Source organism: Nerophis lumbriciformis, linkage group LG30 (genome assembly GCF_033978685.3).
Source record: "Nerophis lumbriciformis linkage group LG30, RoL_Nlum_v2.1, whole genome shotgun sequence".
NCBI classification, from domain to species: Eukaryota; Metazoa; Chordata; class Actinopteri; order Syngnathiformes; family Syngnathidae; genus Nerophis; species Nerophis lumbriciformis.
The window spans coordinates 7,934,457-7,959,805 of record NC_084577.2 but is presented as its reverse complement, the minus strand read 5'-3'; the positions used below and the strand labels follow the sequence as shown (position 1 = coordinate 7,959,805).

Here is a 25,349-nt window from a genome sequence, read left to right as displayed (position 1 = left end):
TAATGTATCTAACTTATGACAAGGTTGATACCTAAATATTTTATCCATTGAGATCTACAACTCATTTCGTGTACAAGCAACCTGGGCTGAGATGGGCGCTATATATCCTGAGGGGGGGGGGGGGGGGGGCTTTCGCTTTCGTGGTCCATCCCATAAAGGGCTTCGAGAATAGCAAATTGACAAAAAAATAAACAATACATCGTTCTAAAATGTTTAATAAACAGATTGAGACGTAATCCTACCTGTTACAAAGTGATCAGAACATATTTTGGAATGTTGAGATGGCTCCTCTTTCCTGTTGATGCTTGCCAACCACAAGCGTCGTCTCTCCTCGCTGATTTTCCTTGTCTGTTCTCCTTCGTTGTGTATAATTTTAGGAATACTGAAAAATCCTCGCTGCACTGATCCATCCCGTCGATTTGTACATCCATTCACCCAACAGGAAATAACCATTATGCGCCTTTCACCAGTGTTTGCTCGAAGCTATTGTCCAGGCACGCTGATAGTAGTGGGCGCTATATGTTGTACCATCACGGCACGCATGACGCTGACAACCGCTATTCATTTAAAACCCGCGTGCCGCACCAGCTTAAAAATTCCATAAAAAGGTGTGGGCATCGTGTCTGAGACCCCTGGTTAATACAGTCAATAATCGTGAAGCGTGTCAACTAGGCCAGGTGTGTTTTGTTTGCCTCCTAAGATGGCGGATGACCCGGGATAACCCGGATGTGTGACGTCACGTAAACACCATGTATTCATAATAGAAAAATAATATTTTAAGGGCTCAAGCTAATCAAACTTACACTCACCCACTCACGACCTTATTCGTGTAACAAAGACATGTCATTTTATTCTTGCAATTGCTCCTCTTGCAAGTAAATACTCGGTCGCTATCACGTGACTTAGAGGCCCACCCCCCTCTTACTTCATGTTCTAAGATGGAAGTCCAAACATTCAATATGGCTCCTGTTTAATCGCGTTTAGTAGGGCAGATTTGTGCATATTTTAGAGGGTTAGTGGCAGAATGTAATGGAGTGCATCCTTTCACTCTTAAAAAATACTTTCCAAAACATTTACATGATTCATAATAAGAGCAACTTGTAATATTTATTGGTCTTTGTTTTGAATTTCATTGTGTTATTTTCGTAGCTGTATGTAGAGAGAGCGCCTTTGACGTGGCAGCTGGTTGCATCAGGTCTGGGTTCCATCCATCCATCCATTTTCTACCGCTTGTCCCTTTCGGAGTCGCGGGGGGTCGCTGGAGCCTATCTCTGCTGCATTCGGGCGGAAGGCGGGGTACACCCTGGACAAGTCGCCACCTCATCGCAGGGCCAACACAGATAGACAGACAACATTCACACTCACATTCACACACTAGGGCCAATTTTAGTGTTGCCAATCAACCTATCCCCAGGTGCCTGTTCTTGTAATGTATTTTATTTTACTTTGTTTCCCTCTTGTTTCATACCACGATGGCGCCGCAGATGGCCGCCGCGGTACTGTGCTCTCTCGTAGTTGTTAAGTTGGTCTTTTTTGTGTGTGTGTATTAGGGCTGCAACAACTAATCGATTAAAATCGATTAACAAAATAGTTGGCGATTAATTTAGTCATCGATTCGTTGGAACTATGCTATGTGCATGCGCGGAGACTTAAAAAAAAAAAAAAAGTTTATTTTTTTAATTTTTTGTTTTATAAACCTTTATTTATAAACTGCAACATTTACAAACAGCTGAGAAACAATAATCAAAATAAGTACAAAAACAGTACAAAACAGCGCCAGGGCGGCGCTGAGGCTACGTCTCATGAGGTGGAGGTAAGCTAGCCAATGATGTGTCATGTGCAGCTCACATGACCACGCCGTCTCCTTTGCTGGAAACATTCGAAAAATGGCGCAGGAAAACAGTACGGATAGTTTAGCGGAGAAACATCTTGAGGTTATTGCTTCAATTGAGAAAAGTGTACGACCTAAGTCGTCAAAAGTGTGGGAACACTTCACTTTAAAGACTTCAAAGAAGACCGTTTCCTGCAAAATGGCACGGAAGTACAACATTGCTTCAGGAGCACCTGAAAAGGAAACATGTTGGAGCCATGGATGAAGGGAAGAACTCACAGTACGTAACTTTTTAAGTCCATAGTGGCAACAGGCATTCATGAGTTCAGCTTTTTTGTGAGTAATGTTAACGTTATGCCTTTGTTGCAACGCGGGTCTGATAATGTGTCTCCGGCACATTTGACTCTGTTTTGAGAGAAAAAACGCACAGTTACCAATTTCGAAATAAACGTAACGGACAGAAATATCTCAGGTTTGTGTCATAATGGATCAATGTAGCCGGGCCCGATAAAGCTATATACATTTATTTAGATTTGAGTGACGCTTTAGTATAACTAAACGTTATGAAGGTGCTGGAATATTTCATGGTATTATTCAGAGGCAGCCTAAAATGAATCATTTATTATTCACAACAGAAACGTGTACAATATCTGATTCAGTTCTGATCTGATGAGTCACATTTCTGTGTTATTATTGGTGTATGCTGCATCCCCAATGTCCAGAACATGGTGCCAGTATGCTGTTTTTTTTCAATAAAATACTGGAAAGGATAGAAATGTAGTTTGTCTCTTTTATCCGATTATTAAACGATTAATCGAAGTAATAATCGACAGATTAATCGATTATCAAATTAATCATTAGTTACCAAGTCAAATTCCTTGAGTGCTCAACATACTTGGCTATTAACATTGATTCTGATTCTGAACAATCACTAAAGTGGAATTTTCAAGCTATCTGGTCGACCAAACTAATTCTACTCTAGAGTAGCAGTACGTTAGAGTAAGTATGGTGGCACAACAATTCTATACATCTGGCTGGGTCCACAAATTTAGCATTTAGCCAATAAAGACAATGTTGGACTTATTCATACATGGTATGAACGCTACAAAATGCTGTGTGATTTCTAACTTTGTCTATTAGTAGGGTTGCACGGACGCTCTCGCGGAGCAGAGAGTGAGCGGAATGGGTAACGTTAGCTGTAGCAGGTGGTGCTAGCAGAGAGGTGCGAGTGGTAATACGATATAGAGAAGGTGCCAATCTGGTAACAAATGGAGGAAGAATAATTAATTCCCAAGAAAAACAGCACGGGGTCCATCGTCTGGCGGTGGTTTGGCTTCAAGCGTGAAGATGTTGAACAGACAACCGTAATATGTCAAATATGCGGCAAAAGCATCGCTACTAGAAGTAGCAGCACGACTAATTTGTAGCATGACTTGAAAAGTGACTTGAAAAGTCACCCGCTAGAGAATGAAGAGTGCTTGAAACTCCGCATGTCAACATCTCCAACAAAATCCAGATCAACACCGTATGAAAAAAATAGTCTACAACAGAAGGAGATAACGTCCGCAGTAACCTACCACATAACGAAGGACATACCATATTTTTCGGACTATAAGTCGCAGTTTTTTTCATAGTTTGGCCGGGTTCCAGTGCAACTTATAAATGTTTTTTTCCTTCTTTATTATGCATTTTCGGCAGGTACGACTTATACTCCGGTGTGACTTATACTCCGAAAAATACGGTACACTATTTGATTTCCTATTATGCAGCTCATTTTTATTTGACAGTTATCGCGATGAGGTGGCGACTTGTCCAGGGTGTACCCCGCCTTCCGCACGATTGTAGCTGAGATAGGCTCCAGAGCCCCCGCAACCCCGAAGGGAATAAGCGGTAGAAAATGGATGGATGGATGAAGTTATTGAAATATCTTGTGTGACATGCACAAAAGTGCACTTTATTTGTTTTAAACTATTGTAGTGGCGTTCTGTACAAAAAGTGCACTTTAACTTTCAGGGATCATTTCTATAGTTCTTGACTTGAGAAATGTGTAAAAGTGCACTAATAACTTGTTTTAAAATGTCTCTGACAATCTTGCACTTTCTGTTTTAGAAATGACATGAATGTTTGTGCCACTGCTTAATAACTATTTAATAAATACAGTTGTGGTAAATTGAATTATTTGTGATTTCCCTCTCTGCATGAAAGTTTAAAATTAGCATATATTAATGCAGTATGAACAAGAATGTTTTAATGTAGACTAGGGCTGGGCGATATGGTCTTTTATTAATATCTCAATATTTTTAAGCCATGTCACAATACACGATATATATCTCGATATTTTGCCTTAGCCTTGAATGAACACTTAATGCATATAATCACAGCAGTATGATGATTATGTGTCTCCATTAAAACATTCTTTTTCATACTGCATTAATATATGCTCATTTTAAACTTCCATGCAGAGAGGGAAACCACAACTAAGTCAATTTACCAAAACTGTATTTATTAAACAGTTATTAAGCAGTGGCACAAACATTCATGTCATTTCAAAACAGAAAGTGCAAGATTGTCAGACATTTTAAAACAAGCTATTAGTGCACTTTTGTGCATGAGGTCACTAAGATGACATATCAAAACAACACTAAATTAAAGTGCACTTTTTGTACAGAATTAACTGTCAAAAAGAAATGAGCTGCATAATAGGAAATCAAATAGTGTATATCCTTTGCTATGTGGTAGGGCAATGCGGACGTTATCTCATTCTGTTGTTGACAAATTTTTTCATACGGTGTTGATGTGGAAAAGGTTGCTTCGGCATTTTGTTGGTGTGGCACCGAACGTAGATGTTGACATGCGAAGTTTCAAGCACTATCCATTCTCTCGCTGGTGACTTTTCAAATGATGCTACAAATTAGCAGTAGGTGCTACTTTTTGTAACAACGCTTTTGCCACATACTTGTTTGACATATTCTCGCTTGAAGCCAAACCACCGCCAGACGATGGACCCCATGCTGTTTTTCTTAGGAATTAATTATTCCTTCATTTGTTATCAGATATATTAATAAAAGGCCATATCTCCCAGCCCTATGTGTGATGTTGGTAGATAATGATGTACTATAGTTTTGGCATTGAACTTTCCCACAGTACACCCACTCTGTAAATTAGGGGAAATCAAATGTATTATTATTTCTATTAGATGCTCATTATTATTGGTATTATCTGACTGAGACACAAACCCTAATGCTACACTTGTAAAAACAAAACATGTTGCAGTGTTTCTGCTGGGATTTGTTTTTAACATGAAGTTTTAAAATTAACGTAAAGTAGCAGCGGTTGTTAACAGCACAAAACACATAAACAGAAGTACATTTTGCTTTGCTACAGTATGTGTTGTGTACACACACTTCTCGCTCTTGCAGATAGCGCCCAATACCAAGAAGCTTTATGTAACAATTAAGTGTACGGTAACTATAAGAACGTTTGACAGAAAAACAATGACGTATTAAATTTTTTTTAACACTTTCCATCATGCATTTAGCTACAAGTTGACTTGCCTTGCACTCGACGTGGAGCAGTGGGTAGTGGTTCCAGAGTTGGCTCAAATGTTTGAAGTGTTGCCTCCTTTCGCGTGGACTTTTTTCCGGCATTTTCTGGTGATTGGCTGACTATTCTCAATTAATTTACCCTCAGCACGCTTTACCAATCCAAAATACGTCCAGACTTCAGATTTTGTCAGTTTACTACGAGGGCAAAATCTCAAGAGCTAGGTCCCTGTGTTGTTTTCCACCATTGCAAATAGCGCTAGTGCGCATACGCCATCTTCGGAGGCGCGGCTGCTGCTGCGTTTCCAGGAAGTGAGCAATGTTGCCTAAAATGCATTAATAAATGACAGTTTTTTGACAATAAAACATTTTACGGTATTACTAACCGTCCTGGATTTTACCGCGGTTTATCATTATACCGTTAACCGTTACCTCCATACAATGTACAATGCTACATTTTTATACATTTATATTTTATTCAATACAAAAGTATTGCCTCCCAGAGTAACCATTTAATTTTTTTCTTAGAAAATGATTGCATAAAGAGTACAATTTATTAATTATTAATTTTTATATCTGGTCTATAAAACCCATTATACAAACTTAGAATTTTGCTAAAAGTAAGATGCAGTGTCATTTAAAAATACTAGTTTATCATCAAATACAAGCAACATTTGGTTTGAATTATATCTGTCATTTGTATTCATTGGTTTCTTTAAAAAGTAGGGGGAAAATTGTAAATTGAATTTTTGGTGAAAAAAATCGGAGGTTTTATTTTTAGGCCATATCGCCCAGAACTAGTTACCGTATTTTCCGCACTATAAGCCGCCCCGGGTTATTAGCCGCACCTTCAATGAATGGCATATTTCAAAACTTTGTTCACCTATAAGCCGCCCCGGGTTATAAGCCGCGCCTACGCTGCGCTAAAGGGAATGTCAAAAAAACAGTCAGATAGGTCAGTCAAACTTTAATAATATATTACAAACCAGCGTTCTAACAACTCTGTTCACCCCCAAAATGTAATGTGCAAATGTGCAATCACAAAAATAGTAACACTCAAATTAGTGCAGAGCAATAGCAACATCAATAACTCAACGTTGCTCGAACGTTAATGTCACACAACACACAAAATAAACATTTAAAGCTCACTTTCTGAAATTATTCCTCATCCATAAATCCCTCGAATTCTTCTTCAGTGTCTGAATTAAAAAGTTGGGCGAATACGGCATCCAAAATGGCCTGCTCCATCTCGTCGAAGTCATCAGAGTCAATGTTGCTGTTGTTGTCCAGCAGTTCCGTGAATCCTGCCTTCCGGAAAGCTCGGACCACAGTTGAGACCGATATATCCGCCCAGGCATTTACAATCCACTGGCAGATGTTGGCGTATGTCGTCCGGTGCTGTCTCCCTGTCTTAGTGGCGCAGGTCATCTTGTTGCTTCCTCTACCTACGCACCATTGATTCATTTATGTTCAATTCTCTTGCTGCTGCTCTATTTCCGTGTTCTACTGCGTGACTTATTGCCTTGAGTTTGAATTCTGCGTTGTACGCGTGTCTCTTAATAGGAGCCATTTTGTGGTCTTTACAGATGTAAACACACAAATGAAATGAAACGTAATATCCGCGCGCTTCTTCTTCTACAGGGGCGGGTGCTTACCTTGGTGGTTGCTTGCAGTAGAAGAAGAAGCGCTTCCTCTTCTATGGGGGCGGGTGCTTACCTTGGCGGTTGCTTACCATAGAAGAAGAAGCGCTTCCTCTTCTACGGGGAAAAAAGATGGCGGCTGTTTACCGTAGTTGCGAGACCTAAACTTTATGAAAATGAATCTTAATATTAATCCATATATAAAGCGCACCGGGTTATAAGCCGCACTGTCAGCTTTTGAGAAAATTTGTGGTTTTTAGGTGCGGCTAAGTGCGGAAAATACGGTGATATGCAGGTCACAGCATGTAAATGGATCGTTATAAGCGCTTTATAGGTGAAATACAAAAAAAAACCTTTACCTGCATTGTTGACCACCTCATGCTAGCAGTTTTATACTATCTAGAACACACAGAAAAAGGAAAAACTTGTCTCACATAAGGATTGTGGATAAGGGGCAAAATAAATAAAAAAGAAGTGCAGTTTTCCTTTAACACCTAACCATTTTCCGTCGGTGTGTGGATTAGGGATGCAACGATTAACCAGTTTTACTATTAACCATGATTAAAAACGGTTATTTAATCGCAAATGCTCCACAACACAATGTGTGTTTCAGTCCTCCTCGCTCTCTATAAACAGACATTATGATGGTAACTATTTTTGGCACAACCTGCATGGAATGTAAACAAAGTTACACCAAGGGTGCAAGCGCTTATAAACATGTATCGAGAGACGTGCTAATATGCAACATTGGCTTAGAAATTGCAGCAGGACAAAGCAGCAAACTTTTCCCACCTAAAAAAAACGCTGAAGTTGGCAGTGTGGGAACGTTTTGGGTACATAAAAAAATGACCAACCCATTTGTCAATCCTGCTAAAAGAAAACAGGTAAAGGGTCAAATAAATCCTATATAGTGCAACGCCGGGATCAACACCCGGCTTTACACAGCAACGTTAAGGTTAGACATGATAACTGAGTTTAATAGAAGTTTAAAATATTTATTTATTATTAATAATACTTTTTGTTTATATTTATTATTTTGTGTTGTTTGATTACTGTTATTTCCGACACTATTCAATAACATATCAAATTCTCTTAGGAATATAAACTTTTTCTTAATATTGTTATACACCGACCCAACTTATTTTACATTTTCCTTGATGTTTCTACATCAAGGGCATCCGTTAAAGGCGAACTGTATGTTTTTTTTTGCCTTTGCCTATCGTTCACAATCATTAAGAAAGACAAGACGACAGATTAATTTTTTTAATGCTTTTTAACTCGTAAATAAACATAAATAAAAGTTTGCTAAGAATGGAGCTAAAGGCAGGTTCTCTATTCCACCCATAAAACCCAATAAATAATCATCCAAAAACTGCCAGCAATACTCCATTTAGATTTTGTGACTTGAATTAGGGCTGGGCGATATGTTGCAGCTATTTAAAAAGGTTGTGTCAATTTGTTCTGGCCTGAAACAAGTTGGCCCTTTGAAACATATCTTTGTCTTTGTGTGTTGTAGGGCTGGGCGATATGGCCTTTTATTAATGTATCAATATTTTTAGGCCATATCACAATACACGATAAATATCTCGATATTTTGCCTTAGCCTTGAATTAACACTTGATGCATATAACCACACCAGTATGATGATTCTTTATGTCTACATTAAAACATTCTTGTTCATACTGCATTAATATAAGCTCATTTTAAACTTTCATGCAGAGAGGGAAATCACAACTAAGTCAATTGACCAAAACTGTATTTATTAAACCGTTATTAAGCAGTGGCACAAACATTAATGACATTTCAAAACAGAAAGTGCAAGATTGTCAGAGACATTTTAAAACAAACTATGAGTGCACTTTTGTGCATGAGGTCACTAAGATGACATATCAAAACAACAATAAATTAAAGTACACTTTTTGTACAGAACGCCACTACAATAGTTTAAAACAAAGTGCACTTTTGTGCTTGATGTCACACAAGATATTTCAATAACTGTCAAATAAAAATGAGCTGCATAATAGGAAATCAAATAGTGTATGTCCTTCGCTATGTGGTAGGTTCCTGCGGACATTATCTCCTTCTGTTGTTGACTATTTTTTTCATACGGTGTTGATGTGGAAATGGTTGCCTCGGCATTTTGTTGGTGTGGCACCGAACGGAGATGTTGACATGCGGAGTAAGCACTCTTCATTCTCTAGCGGGTGACTTTTCAAATGATGCTACAAATTAGCAGTAATGCTACTTTTTGTAGCAATGGTTTTGCCCCACACTTGACGGTTGTCTGTTCGACATATTCCCACTTGAAGCCAAACCACAGCCAGACGATGGACCCTCTGCTGTTTTTCTTGGGAATTAATTCTTCCTTCATTTGTTACCAGATTTGCACCTTATTTCTCTCGTATTACCACTCGCACCGCAGCTAACGTTACTCGTCTGACAATTTAGACAAACTAACATCAAGTGTGAATGTTGTCTGTCTATCTGTGTTGGCCCTGCGATGAGGTGGCGACTTGTCCAGGGTGTACCCCGCCTTCCGCCCGATTGTAGCTGAGATAGGCTCCAGCGCCCCCGCGACCCCAAAGGAAATAAGCGGTAGAAAATGGATGGATGGATAACATCAAGCGATGATGGAGACATGATGGCGACAGGCCGAGTTACACCGTTCCTTACACCCACCCACCCCCTTCCCCATCCTGCCGCCTGTCATACACCTTTTTAAGGTTTTATATACAAAACCCGTTTCCATATGAGTTGGGAAATGGTGTTGGATGTAAATATAAACGGAATACAATGATTTGCAAATCCTTTTCAACACATATTCAATTGAATGCACTACAAAGACAAGATATTTGATGTTCAAACTCATACTTTTTTTTCTTTTTTTGGCAAATAATAAATAACTTAGAATTTCATTGCTGCAACACGTGCCAAAGTAGTTGGGAAAGGGCATGTTCACCACTGTGTTACATGGCCTTTCCTTTTAACAACACTCAGTAAACGTTTGGGAACTGAGGAGACACATTTTTTAAGCTTCTCAGGTGGAATTCTTTCCCGTTCTTGCTTGATGTACAGCTTAAGTTGTTCAACAGTCCGGGGGTCTCCGTTGTGGTATTTTAGGCTTCATAATGCGCCACACATTTTCAATGGGAGACAGGTCTGGACTACAGGCAGGCCAGTCTAGTACCCGCACTCTTTTACTATGAAGCCACGTTGATGTAACTAAGCAGGGGTGTCCATGGTAACGTTGCTTCGATGGCAACATATGTTGCTTCAAAACCTGTGTGTACTTTTCAGCATTAATGGCGCCTTCACAGATGTGTAAGTTACCCATGTCTTGGGCACTAATACACCCCCATACCATCACAGATGCTGGCTTTTCAACTTTGCGTCTATAACAATCCGGATGGTTCTTTTCCTCTTTGGTCCGGAGGACACGACGTCCACAGTTTCCAAAAACAATTTGAAATGTGGACTCGTCAGACCACAGAACACTTTTCCACTTTGCATCAGTCCATCTTAGATGAGCTCAGGCCCAGCGAAGCCGACGGCGTTTCTGGGTGTTGTTGATAAACGGTTTTCGGCTTGCATAGGAGAGTTTTAACTTGCATTTACAGATGTAGCGACCAACTGTAGTTACTGACAGTGGGTTTCTGAAGTGTTCCTGAGCCCATGTGGTGATATCCTTTACACACTGTTGTCGCTTGTTGATGCAGTACAGCCTGAGGGATCGAAGGTCACGGGCTTAGCTGCTTACATGCAGTGATTTCTCCAGATTTTCTGAACCCTTTGATATTACAGACCGTAGATGGTGAAATCCCTAAATTCCTTGCAATAGCTGGTTGAGAAAGGGTTTTCTTAAACTGTTCAAAAATTTGCTCACGCATTTGTTGACAAAGTGGTGACCCTCGCCCCATCCTTGTTTGTGAATGACTGAGCATTTCATGGAATCGACTTTTATACCCAATCATGGCACCCACCTGTTCCCAAATTGCCTGTTCACCTGTGGGATGTTTCAAATAAGTGTTTGATGAGCATTCCTCAACTTTATCAGTATTTATTGCCACCTTTCCCAACTTCTTTGTCATGTGTTACTGCCATCAAATTCTAAAGTTAATGGTTATTTGCAAAAAAAAAAATGTTTATCAGTTTGAACATCAAATATGTTGTCTTTGTAGCATATTCAACTGAATATGAGTTGAAAATGATTTGCAAATCATTGTATTCCGTTAATTTTTACATCTAACACAATTTCCCAACTCATATGGAAACAGGGTTTGTAATTCTTTCTTGCCGTGACCCACCATTTTTGTTATATGCCGCCTCCGGGAATGAGTTTTGGATGTTTCTGATTGGCTAAAATGGTCTGAAGTCCGAGGCTACTGCGCCCCCAGTATTTTGGCATGCGTATGACACTCAGTGTATGCGTTTGCTTGGGGACAGAGAGAGTTTTTTTCAAATGCGCACGTGTGGCTGGAGATCTTGTTAAGACGTTAGTTTAGGCGGTGGCTCTTTTGTTGTTAAGGCGGCCGCCTTAACGACAAAGCGCTGCGGGAAACCCTGATTCTTTAAGGGCTTCACAGGCAGAATAGAGTGACTCCCATAGGCTCAGTTGTCAGCAGACTTTTGATCGCATTTATTTACTATTTAGGATGCATTAAAAAAGAAAAACATATGTGGTATTGTCTTAAATAAAAATTGTGAATGATAGGCAAAAAAACAAACAAAAACGTGCAGTTCCCCTTTAAGGCTGACAACTTATTCATCCGAATATGATACTGGAGTGTTTCGCTTGTTGTTGCCAAATAGCAAAATCTATTTGGCTCCCATTGCTTCATCACAGCGAAACTACATAATACATCAGGTATGCCAATCCCAATCTGTTAAGATTTCACCACTGAAGCCTGCTATGTCAACTGTAATATACACTGTGTGTAGTAAATGATTACTTGACAGGTGCTTAACATGTATTTACTTTTGACTCTGTTTTTCATCATATTCCTCTTGAAAATTATGTCTACATATTATGCTCGGGTATTATCCTATGATATGAAAATAACCTGAACCCAAAACTGTGCAATATTGAATTCCTCCTCATTAATCCCCACTCTTGATCTCTGTCGTAAAAGATTAGCTTTACAGCGAGCAGAGAAATATGCCTGCGTGCGTGCATGCGTGCGTTTCCGTGTGTGTGTGTGATGAGGCAATGCCAGGGAAGGTGGTATCAACTTTTTTTTTTTTCCAGAGGTGTTGAATGCAATCCTGCCAATGTTTTGATTTAGATTGCAGGGAGCAGGATTTACCCTCATGTAAGGATCATGGGATTTTTTCTATGGGGTTAATTGTTACGCAGTATTGTGTTTTCACTATAGTGTTTTCCATGCATTAACTTACTTATGGCAGCCTATTTAACATGATTCCTACATGTATGGGCACTTTGTGTATTAACGTGTATTCCTTTGTGTGCTTACAGTACCTTCATTGTGGAGACTATTAATAAACAACCTCAAGTTGGAAACACTAAATTGGTCCTAGTGTGTGAATGTGAGTGTGAATGTTGTCTGTCTATCTGTGTTGGCCCTGTGATGAGAAGGCGACTTGTCCAGGGTGTACCCCGCCTTCCGCCCGATTGTAGCTGAGATAGGCTCCAGCGCCCCCCGCGACCCGGAAGGGAATAAGTGGTAGAACATGGATGGATGGAAGTTGGAAGTTTTTTCCATCTTTAAGTTAAAGAAAAACTGCACTTTTTGGGGGGACATTTGCCTATCGTTTACAACTCTTAAGAGAGACGAGAAGACAGAGGGTTTTTTTTGCCTTCTAACTTGTAGTAATTATCTCCTAAGTGGCTAGCAATGCAGCTAATGGGAGCAATGCATTCTGCCTCTAAATAACTTTGAAAATGCATCTAAAAACTGCCAACAATACTTCAACTACGTTCCGTAACCTGTATAACAACCAAGCCGCAGCAACATTGATATTGTAAGAGTGAACACTGAGGAACTGTTTTGCAAGCAGAGGAACACATCGCCATGCTACGATTAGCCGTAAGCTTGCGAGCTATGGCAAGAAGTAAGCTAGCAACTGCGTCAACAACTAAATGGCTTTTTAGTTTGTAATGCACAAAACAATGCAATAGGACAACTATCTGTACTGACTGAAAAACATGAACAAACATATTGCAGTGTCTGTAAAGTATTAACCCACATTTCATGTTTTGTTTGTACACAGCTAGCTTGACAGCGTATGTACTGTAGTGTACGGTGATGTGCTGCATTTACCATGAATAATATTATAGTGACTTACTGATGAACAGTTGTTTGTTTGGTCAAGATGGGTACGTTTGCAGTTGAGTTTGGGTAAGCACACCATTAACTCAGCATAGTTTGGCTCAAAGTTCCACATTTGCTGCGTGACCAAGTTGCGCCGACCTCCCGCACTCTTTGTTTGTGCTGGTTCTACAATCAGCAGTCCATCCTCCGTATATTCAGGTTAAAAAAAGATAAGGTTGTGGATCCTCATTTGTCCAAAAATAGTCGTCTTTGTTTTCTGTTACCAAGTCTGCCATGATTAAAACACATTTGCAATTGTTTCCAGAAGTAGGAACACATGTTTGTTGCCAGAAGTCAAAAGCTGCTATGGAAATGGAAATACATGCGCCGAAGAAAGAAGTTACAGTATTGCTTAAAATTACCAAAGTATGGTAAATATTGTACATATTACATATTGTTATAAACATGTCTGATTTTACATTATATATATATATATATATATATATATATATATACTTGCAGTGTGGTGCGTGTATGTAAAATGTTGATGAAGTGTTTTGAAGTTGTTTTAGAGGACTTTGAAGGCTGCAACAGTGACTCCCATTAGAAACATTTTGCTAGCGTTTTCTTTATCTTTAAAAAAAAGAAAAAAAAGACGTGTGTTCTTGTCTCTCACAATGGTTGTGAACGATAGGCAAAATGCAAACCCCGTTTCCATATGAGTTGGGAAATTGTGTTGATGTAAATATAAACGGAATACAATGAGTTGCAAATCCTTTTCAACCCATATTCAATTGAATGCACTACAAGACAACATAGTTGATGTTCAAACTCATAAACTTTATTTTTTTTTTGCAAATAATAATTAACTTAGAATTTCATGGCTGCAACACGTGCCAAAGTAGTTGGGAAAGGGCATGTTCACCACTGTGTTACATGGCCTTTCCTTTTAACAACACTCAGTAAACGTTTGGGAACTGAGGAGACACATTCTTTAAGCTTCTCAGGTGGAATTCTTTCCCATTCTTGCTTGATGTACAGCTTAAGTTGTTCAACAGTCCGGGGGTCTCCGTTGTGGTATTTTAGGCTTCATAATGCGCCACACATTTTCAATGGGAGACAGGTCTGGACTACAGGCAGGCCAGTCTAGTACCCGCACTCTTTTGCTATGAAGCCACGTTGATGTAACACGTTGCTTGGCATTGTCTTGCTGAAATAAGCAGGGGCGTCCATGGTAACGTTGCTTGGATGGCAACATATATTGCTCCAAAACCTGTATGTACCTTTCAGCATTAATGGTGCCTTCACAGATGTGTAAGTTACCCATGTCTTGGGCACTAATACACCCCCATACCATCACAGATACTGGCTTTTACACTTTGCGCCTATAACAATCCGGATGGTTCTTTTCCTCTTTGGTCCGGAGGACACGACGTCCACCGTTTCCAAAAACAATTTGAAATGTGGACTCGTCAGACCACAGACCACTTTTCCACTTTGTATCAGTCCATCTTAGATGAGCTAAAGCCCAGCGAAGCCGACGGCGTTTCTGGGTGTTGTTGATAAACGGTTTTCGCCTTGCATAGGAGAGTTTTAACTTGCACTTACAGATGTAGCGACCGACTGTAGATACTGACAGTGGGTTTCTGAAGTGTTCCTGAGCCCATGTGGTGATATCCTTTACACACTGATGTCGCTTGTTGATGCAGTACAGCCTGGGGTAGGGTTGTCCCGATCCGATATTTGGATCAGATCGGCCGCCGATATTTGCCAAAAAATGCGTATCGGCAAGGCATGGGAAAATGCCGATCCAGATCCAGTTTTAAAAAATTCCGGTCCGTGTTTTTCAACGCACCGATTTAAATAATACATTCCACTTTTCTGCTGCTCCCTAATTTGCGTTCCTCATTTTCCAGCACACCGTCAACACATCCACAGGTTTGTGTCCTAACCCTTAAGACAGCCATGTGAATTAAAATTTACCGGTAAAAATGTCAGCTGTCTCTGTGCGATATAGAAAATGACTATATCGTGATATTGGAGTATACGTTCTCACGCAGTTGCTTTTAGCTGCTGGCATTACACTACAGGATTTTCTCACTCTTTTCTGTCTGTCCTTCTCACAGACAACAAGCGCACCTTCTTACACACGTCACATACTATCACGTCATACGTCACATACGTATACACCCTCCTTGAGCAGAGAGGTAGCAGCATGGCTAACCTTAGCTGTGATGCTAGCACAGCCGTGCGAGCAACGTTCCCTCTAAGGTGCGCGCCTGCGCAATTGCGCACTGCTCAAGCGTCCTCTGCGCACAGCAAATATATGCCACGCACCAAATCAAATCCCATCTGAATTCTAAACAAAATAAACACATTTATTCTGTGTAATTTTGCAATGCAACTTTGAGTGACAGTGACAACAAGCGGCCCTAACGGTGTTCGTCAACACCGTTTGAACACCTTTCAATTATTGTAACGTCTATCGAGATGCTTCGAGGACAGGAATTATATCGATCACTTTATTGAGCAAAACTGTTTATATTCGGCCATAACCACACCAAAAACATGAGAAAAACACTTTTATCTCGAAAAACTAGTCATTTTCTGCCGTACAAACCAGGCCAAAACCAACTTGTCATCTGTCTCCAACACGCATACCACTAAGCCACTGGTGCGTTTATGGCCACACAAAAAGTCGGACAACTCAAACACCACACAAATTTACACTATTACTCCTCAGTCATATGTGTGCTTAATCTACTGTCATTTATTATTAATGTTACTTTATTGATATTAATCATGAAATGCTGTTACTAGAGAAAGTTACAGGAATGCACACTTCATCCTACGCTTACATTTCATTGTGCAACATGAGGATGTTTAAGGGGAACTAAATGTGATCTCTGAAAGGGGTACAAATGATTTCCAAAGCAGGACCCCCACCCAGACATATTGTACAATACTAATCCATAGCTTATGAAAAACAAGATTTCTTTTATTTTCATTACAAGTGGGCCAAATCACTAATATTACAAAATAATCTCTTGAAAATTACTCCTCATTTGAGTGTTATTATAAAAGATTGGTTTGAGACAGGTGTGCTGCTGGTATTGCCACGTGTGATGTTGCTCACATGTGCTCCACTGACTGCTCAGGGAGTTTTTGTGTTTGCTCAGACAAATGAACAATTAGAGGGAACATTGCGTGCAAGTGGTAATACGAATGAAGGAAGAATTAATTAATTCCCCCCAAAAAACAGCAGGGGGTCCATCGTCTGGCGATGGTTTGGCTTTAAGTGGGAATATGTCGAACAGACAACTGTAATTTGCCAAGTGTGGAGCTAAAGCGTTGCTATAAAAAGTAGCATTACTGCTAATGTGTAGAATCATTTGAAAAGTCCCCTGCTAGAGAATGAAAAGTGTTTGAAACTCCGCACGTCAACACCTCCATTCAGTGCCACACGCCCACACCATCAAATGCCGAGGCAAACATTTCCAGATCAACACCGTATGAAAAATATAGTGATTTTTTTTTAGTTGTGATTTCGTTCTCTGCATGAAAGTTTAAAAAAAGCATATATTGATGCAGTATGAACAAGAATGTTTTAATATAGACACATAGAATCATCAAACTGCTGTGATTATATGCATCAAGTGTTAATTCAAGGCTAAGGCAAAATATCGGGATATATATCGTGTATCGCGATATGGCCTTAAAATATCGCGATATTAAAAAAAGGCCATATCCCCCAGCCCTAGTTCAATGATGCCATTTCTGTTTGTCATGTATAATTTTGTCTATGTTGTGTTTATCCTTGAATAAACCGGTCAGTTTCTTGTTACCAACCATTGTGTATTATTCAAACTCACCTAATTCAGCTGGCTAGTTGTTATCAAGAGTACTGTAACCATTTTCAACATGAATCTCACAACTAAGTAGGCTAAATAACTTTAAACTTTAATACATGATAGGCCTAGTATCGGTATCGGATCGGAAGTGCAAAAACAACATCGGTATCGGATCGGAAGTGCAAAAACCTGGATCGGAACATCCCTAGCCTGAGGGATCGAAGATCACAGGCTTAGCTGCTTACGTGCAGTAATTTCTCCAGATTCTCTGAACCCTTTGATGATATTACGGACCGTAGATGGTGAAATCCCTAAATTCCTTACAATAGCTGGCTGAGAAAGGTTTTTCTTAAACTGTTCAACAATTTGCTCACGCATTTGTTGACAAAGTGGTGACCCTCGCCCCATCCATGTTTGTGAATGAGCATTTTATGGAATCTACTTTTATACCCAATCATGGCACCCACCTGTTCCCAATTTGCCTGTTCACCTGTGGGATGTTCCAAATAGTGTTTGATGAGCATTCCTCAACTTTATCAGTATTTATTGCCACCTTTCCCAACTTCTTTGTCACGTGTTGCTGGCATCAAATTCTAAAGTTAATGATTATTTGTAAAAAAAAAAATTTTTTATCAGTTTGAACATCATATATGTTGTCTTTGTAGCATGTTCAACTGAATATGGGTTGAAAATTATTTGCAAATCATTGTATTCAATCAATCAATGTTTATTTATATAGCCCTAAATCACAAGTGTCTCAAAGGGCTGCACAAGCCACAACGACATCCTCGGTACAAAGCCCACATAAGGGCAAGGAAAAACTCACCCCAGTGGGACGTCGATGTGAATGACTATGAGAAACCTTGGAGAGGACCGCATATGTGGGTAACCCCCCCCCCCCCTCTAGGGGAGACCGAAAGCAATGGATGTCGAGTGGGTCTGACATAATATTGTGAGAGTCCAGTCCATAGTGGATCCAACATACCGTATTTTCCGCACTATAAGGCGCACCGGATTATTAGCCGCACCTTCAATGAATTACATATTTCATAACTTTGTCCACCAATAAGCCGCCCCGGATTATAAGCCGCGCCTACGCTGCGCTAAAGGGAATGTCAAAAAAACAGTCAGATAGTTCAGTCAAACTTTAATAATATATTGAAAACCAGCGTTCTAACAACTCTGTCCCAAAATGTACGCAAATGTGCAATCACAAACATAGTAAAATTCAAAATGGTGTAGAGCAATAGCAACATAATGTTGCTCGAACGTTAATGTCACAACACACAAAATAAACATAGCGCTCACCTTCTGAAGTTATTCTTCATTCGTAAATCCTTCAAATTCTTCGTCTTCGGTGTCCGAATTGAAAAGTTGCGCAAGCGTGGGATCCAAAATGGCCGGTTCCGTCTCGTCGAAGTCATCGGAGTCAGTGTCGCTGTTGTTGTCCAGTAGTTCTGTGAATCCTGCCTTCCGGAAAGCTCGGACCACAGTTGTGACCGAAATATCTGCCCAGGCATTTACGATCCACTGGCAGATGTTGGCGTATGTCGTCCGGCGCTGTCTGCCCGTCTTAGTGAAGGTGTTCGCCTTCGGAGCTGTGTGAAAAAAGCCACCCGGCCTCTTCGCGTAAACTTCCCTTAACCACTCGCTCATCTTTTCTTCATCCATCCATCCCTTCGAGTTAGCTTTTATGATGACGCCGGCTGGAAAGGTCTCTTTTGGCAAGGTCTTCCTTTTGAATATCACCATGGGTGGAAGTTAGCATGGCAAGCTAGAACCACAGTGAAGGATGACTTCTCATTCCCTGTGGTGCGAATATTCACCGTACGTGCTCCCGTTCCACAGTGCGGTTCACAGGAATATCAGTTGCTGTGAAATACGGTAGTAATCCGTGTGCGGATGGAGAGATTGCGTCTTTTTATGAACCGGATCCTTGTCGCTTAGTAGGAGCCATTTTGTGGTCTTTACAGATGTAAACAGGAAATGAAACGTACGGTGATATCCGCGTGTTTTTTCTTCTTCTTCCGGGGGCGGGTGGTTGCTTACAGTAGAAGAAGAAGCGCTTCCTGTTCTATGGGGGCGGGTGCTTTCCTTGGCGGTTGCTTGCGTAGAAGAAGAAGCGCTTCCTGTTCTACCGGGAAAAAAGATGGCGGCTGTTTACCGAAGTTGCGAGATCGAAACTTTATGAAAATGAATCGTAATAAAGCGCACCGGGTTATAAGGCGCACTGTCAGCTTTTGAGAAAATTAGTGGTTTTTAGGTGCGCCTTATAGTGCGGAAAATACGGTAATAGTAAGAGTCCAGTCCATAGTGGGGCCAGCAGGACACCATCCCGAGTGGAGACGGGTCAGCAGCGCAGAGATGTTCCCAGCCAATGCACAGGCGAGCGGTCCACCCCGGGTCCCAACTCTGGACAGCCAGCACTTCATCCATGGCCACCGGACCTGTGCCCCCCCACTCCACAAGGAAAAGGGGAGCAGAGGAGAGAAGAAAAGAAACGGCAGATCAACTGGTCTAACAGGGGGGCTATTTAAAGGCTAGAGTATACAAATGAGTTTTAAGATGGGACTTAAATGTATTCCGTTTATATTTACATCTAACACAATTTCCCAACTCATATGCAAACGGGGTTTGTAAAATAAAAAGTGCAGTTTAAAGGACCGTTGACCTATCCATCTTTCAGTGAGGGCAAAATAATATATATATATCTAAACCAAGTGCAGCCTGTTACATTGTAGAAAAATAGAGCAAAACAATATAATCTAACAAGAAAAATATATATGTTGATACTAAACTCAAATTTGACAATCTGTAGAACATTTTTTAGCCTTTAAAAAAATCATCATAGTCAATTATGCAAAAAAAGGTCAACTATTATAGTCACACATTCAAAAGACAATATAATAAGACACAAGTCAAACTATTTAGGTGCAAAATTTTAAAGAAAAATATGTAAGGCTTTAACCCTCAAAACTTAAAAAAAAAGCTCTGGGCATGAAGCTGTCTGCAGTGGCTGAATATAGGGGTCTCTCTCGGGGTAAAGAGAGGAGCGAAAAGTATGGAGATTACGTTAGAAGTCGAGTACTTTTTCTTTTTCTTTTTTCTTTTCCTATCCAGCTACCCAGGCAAATCATATTGTTGATGTACAGGGTGTCCATAAAGTCTGGGTACAGATGTGCGAATGGTTTTTGAATAAATTGGATGAAAATATCAATTTTACTAAAGACTTTGTAGTTCAGTGATGAAGCTATGGTGAAGTCAACAGACAGGAAGATACTGGTCTCAAGGCAATCCACATTAGGTGCATCCATCCAAACAGCAACGCAGCCAAAAGGTGATGGTGTGGTGTGGTTTGTGGAAAGCTCATGTGCTAGGACTTTTCTTCTGTGATGAACATGTAACGGGTGAGACTTATCTGAACATGCTGAGAGACAAATTGATGCCTCAAATTGAACCCATAGGCGAGGGACTTCCGGACTGGTTTCAGCAGGATGGGGCCCCTGCCCATTATGCTACAACTGTTAGAGTTTGGCCGAATGACACTTTTTCTCACTGGATTGGAAGAAGAGGTCATGTGGAGTGGTCCCCTCGTTCACCAGACCTTTCTTCCCTGGATTTTTTTTTTTCTGGGGTATGCTGAAAGAGAAAGTTTACTCGATGGAGATTACAGTTTTAAACCACATGGGAGAACGCATTACGAGTCAGTGTGCTGAAATCGGCGACAATTCAGACCTATTCCATCGAGTTCACATACATTTTGCAAAGCGCATCAAATTATGCATCGAAAGTCATAAAAATCGTGTTGAAAATTTTATTTATCAACATTAGAATTGAATAAAATTGTTTTATTATAAATGATGTGTGTTTAACCATGTACCCACACTTTGTAAACACCCTGTAGATGCCGTGCAGATTTACTTTACAAAAGAGAAGTGTGGGATACTTGTCTTGTAGCCTTATTTGTATTTGACTTTATTAAATGGATTTATATTCATGTTTGGCGCAGCGTGACTGGAGCAGGAGGGGATAAAAAGAGGAAAAAAAGGAAAACCGAGGCGGAAATTGCAAGGACAAGAGGGGGATAAGACAGAGAGACAATAACAACAAAAACAGAACAACATCAGCAAATACGATATGTACAAATATGATATGAAAAGTGATAACAAAGAAGCAGTTAGTGAAGTAAATATTAATAATAAGATAAATTACAATGAACATATTTTCACTACAAATGGAGCAATACCAATACCAATAGAAATAGCAATATTGAAGTCTTGTACTTTAACACGTTTGTATCTCTACTGTCACCTCAGCTTTACATGTCTGGTTTTAGATGTTTTAATGGAATAAATAAAGCTATACTTGCATTTTAAAGTCGCTCTTTCCGCTCCATATAACGCCACCATGTTAAACAGTTTTTCAGAGCGATCTCATTGGAGACCAAGCAACCAGTCAGCGCGTACATTTGTGTAGTTCTCTGGTTGCCTTTTTGACACATATGTTACAGTGTGTCTAAATTTGCACGAGCGCACAGCAGAAATCTGTACGAGTGTAAAAAAAAAAAAAGTTGAATGCGCAGTGGGGAGAGGTTGACAGAGCGGAAGAGAAGAGGCGCGAGAGAGGGCATCGGTTTGCTATTATACATAATAACACTCAATAATTACTGCTAGCAGTTTTATTGTGCACAAAATACATTTATTTTTGCTCCAATATTTTTATTTTCGCTTGAATTTAATTATTTAAAAAATATGTCTGTGTTTGCAAAATATATTTTTCTGTCCTCAAAATTAAGACACAAATAACGCCATACACTACAGCCCTAGCCACGCCCCCACCACCACAAATAAATTGCTATTATGTGAGAAACACTGCACTATGTAGAAGCTCTGTCTATTTTGCCTTGTCATATTTTGTGAAGGGTACTGAATAGGGGTGGAACAAGTCACAAATCCATGTTTCGGGTTTTATCCAGTATTGTGTTCGGTATACATTGTTGTTCTTTTTAAAACCCTAGAATACAGTACCATATATCACAATGCCAATAATCTACCACTACCACCTTTAAAAAAAAATAATAATAATTCCATCCATCCATCCATCTTCTTCCGCTTATCCGAGGTCGGGTCGCGGGGGCAGCAGCTTAAGCAGGGAAGCCCAGACTTCCCTCTCCCCAGCCACTTCGTCCAGCTCCTCCCGGGGGATCCCGAGGCGTTCCCAGGCCAGCCGGGAGAGATAGTCTTCCCAGCGTGTCCTGGGTCTTCCCCGTGGCCTCCTACCGGTCGGACGTGCCCGAAACACCTTCCTAGGGAGGCGTTCGGGTGGCATCCTGACCAGATGCCCGAACCACCTCATCTGGCTCCTCTCGATGTGGAGGAGCAGCGGCTTTACTTTGAGCTCCCTCCGAATGACATAGCTTCTCACCCTATCTCTAAGGGAGAGCCCCGCCACTCGGCGGAGGAAACTCATTTCGGCCGCTTGTACCCGCGATCTTGTCCTTTCGGTCATGACCCAAAGCTCTTGACCATAGGTGAGGATGGGAACGTAGATCGACCGGTAAATCGAGAGCTTTGCCTTCCGGCTCAGCTCCTTCTTCACCACAACGGATCGATACAGCGTCCGCATTACTGAAGACGCCGCACCGATCCGCCTGTCGATCTCACGATCAACTCTTCCCCCACTCGTGAACAAGACTCCGAGGTACTTGAACTCCTCCACTTGGGGCAAGATCTCCTCCCCAACCCGGAGATGGCACTCCACCCTTTTCCGGGAGAGAACCATGGACTCGGACTTGGAGGTGCTGATTCCCATCCCAGTCGCTTCACACTCTGCTGCGAACCGATCCAGTGAGAGCTGAAGATCTTGGCCGGAGGAAGCCATCAGGACCACATCATCTGCAAATAGCAGTGACCTAATCCTGCAGCCACCAAACCAGATCCCCTCAACGCCCTGACTGCGCCTAGAAATTCTGTCCATTCGTTCTACTGGGGGACTTCAACGCTCATGTTGGCAGCGACAGTGAAACCTGGAGAGGTGTGATTGGGAAGAATGGCCGCCCGGATCTGAACCCGAGTGGTGTTCTGTTATTGGACTTTTGTGCTCGTCACAGATTGTCGATAACAAACACCATGTTCAAACATAAGGGTGTCCATATGTGCACTTGGCACCAGGACACCCTAGGCCGCAGTTCCATGATCGACTTTGTAGTTGTGTCATCGGATTTGCGGCCTCATGTTTTGGACACTCGGGTGAAGAGAGGGGCGGAGCTTTCTACCGATCACCACCTGGTGGTGAGTTGGCTGCGATGGTGGGGGAGGATGCCGGACAGACCTGGCAGGCCCAAACGCATTGTGAGGGTTTGCTGGGAACGCCTGGCAGAGTCTCCTGTCAGAGAGAGTTTCAATTCCCACCTCCGGAAGAACTTTGAACATGTCACGAGGGAGGTGCTGGACATTGAGTCCGAGTGGACAATGTTCCGTACCTCTATTGTCGAGGCGGCCGATTGGAGCTGTGGCCGCAAGGTGGTTGGTGCCTGTCGTGGCGGTAATCCTAGAACCCGTTGGTGGACGCCGGCGGTGAGGGATGCCGTCAGGCTGAAGAAGGAGTCCTATCGGGTTCTTTTGGCTCATGGGACTCCTGAGGCAGCAGACAGGTACCGACAGGCCAAGCGGTGTGCGGCTTCAGCGGTCGCGGAGGCAAAAACTCGGACATGGGAGGAGTTCGGGGAGGCCATGGAAAAAGACTTCCGGACGGCTTCGAAGCAATTCTGGACCACCATCCGCCGCCTCAGGAAGGGGAAGCAGTGCAGTGTCAACACCGTGTATGGTGGGGATGGTGCTCTGCTGACCTCGACTGCGGATGTTGTGGATCGGTGGAGGGAATACTTCGAAGACCTCCTCAATCCTACCAGCACGTCTTCCTATAAGGAAGCAGGGCCTGGGGAATCTGTGGTGGGCTCTCCTATTTCTGGGGCTGAGGTTGCCGAGGTAGTTAAAAAGCTCCTCGGTGGCAAGGCCCCGGGGGTGGATGAGATCCGCCCGGAGTTCCTTAAGGCTCTGGATGTTGTGGGGCTGTCTTGGTTGACAAGACTCTGCAACATCGCGTGGACATCGGGGGCGGTACCTCTGGATTGGCAGACCGGGGTGGTGGTTCCTCTCTTTAAGAAGGGGAACCGGAGGGTGTGTTCCAACTATCGTGGGATCACACTCCTCAGCCTTCCCGGTAAGGTCTATTCAGGTGTACTGGAGAGGAGGCTACGCCGGATAGTCGAACCTCGGATTCAGGAGGAACAGTGTGGTTTTCGTCCTGGTCGTGGAACTGTGGACCAGCTCTATACTCTCGGCAGGGTCCTTGAGGGTGCATGGGAGTTTGCCCAACCAGTCTACATGTGCTTTGTGGACTTGGAGAAGGCATTCGACCGTGTACCCCGGGAAGTCCTGTGGGGAGTGCTCAGAGAGTATGGGGTAACGGACTGTCTTATTGTGGCAGTTCGCTCCCTGTATAATCAGTGTCAGAGCTTGGTCCGCATTGCCGGCAGTAAGTCGGACACGTTTCCAGTGAGGGTTGGACTCCGCCAAGGCTGCCCTTTGTCACCGATTCTGTTCATAACCTTTATGGACAGAATTTCTAGGCGCAGTCAGGGCGTTGAGGGGTGCCTGGTTGAGGGCCATCGTGCCTGGTGGCACGATGGCCACCAGGCGCTCGCCATCGTGCCCCACCTCCGGGCCTGGCTCCAGAGGGGGACCCCGGTGACCCGCGTCCGGGCGAGGGAAATCTGGGTCCTTGGTTTGTGTTCTTCATCGAGGTCTTCGAGCTGCTCTTTGTCTGATCCCTCACCTAGGACCAGTTTGCCTTGGGAGACCCTACCAGGGGGCATAAAAACCCCCGGACAACATAGCTCCTAGGATCATTGGGACACGCAAACTCCTCTACCACGGTAAGGTGGCAGCTCAGAGAGGAGATAATAATAATTGTCATGTAATTATAGAGCTGCCAAAATCTGGTGTTTGCAATACAGAGGATCTCCTACCATGCACGTTTATCTAAACTTGATACTTTGCGACAACTTACATATAATACACTAATATATCGCTATATTTGCTTTAGAGTTGTATTTTCTCACAGGTTGAGAGTCATTGAATGTGTCCTGACTGGTGATTGGATGAGCACAAGGTAGACCGAAGGGAAATATGGTGCGCGCTTTAAATGAGACACTT

General features: G+C 41.9%; 1 protein-coding gene across 2 annotated transcripts in view; it reads left to right on the top strand.

The window, feature by feature from the left end:
* poldip2 (polymerase (DNA-directed), delta interacting protein 2) overlaps window positions 1–25,349 on the top strand; it is a 43,689-nt gene that overhangs the window by 1,122 nt on the left and 17,218 nt on the right. The window lies entirely within an intron of this gene.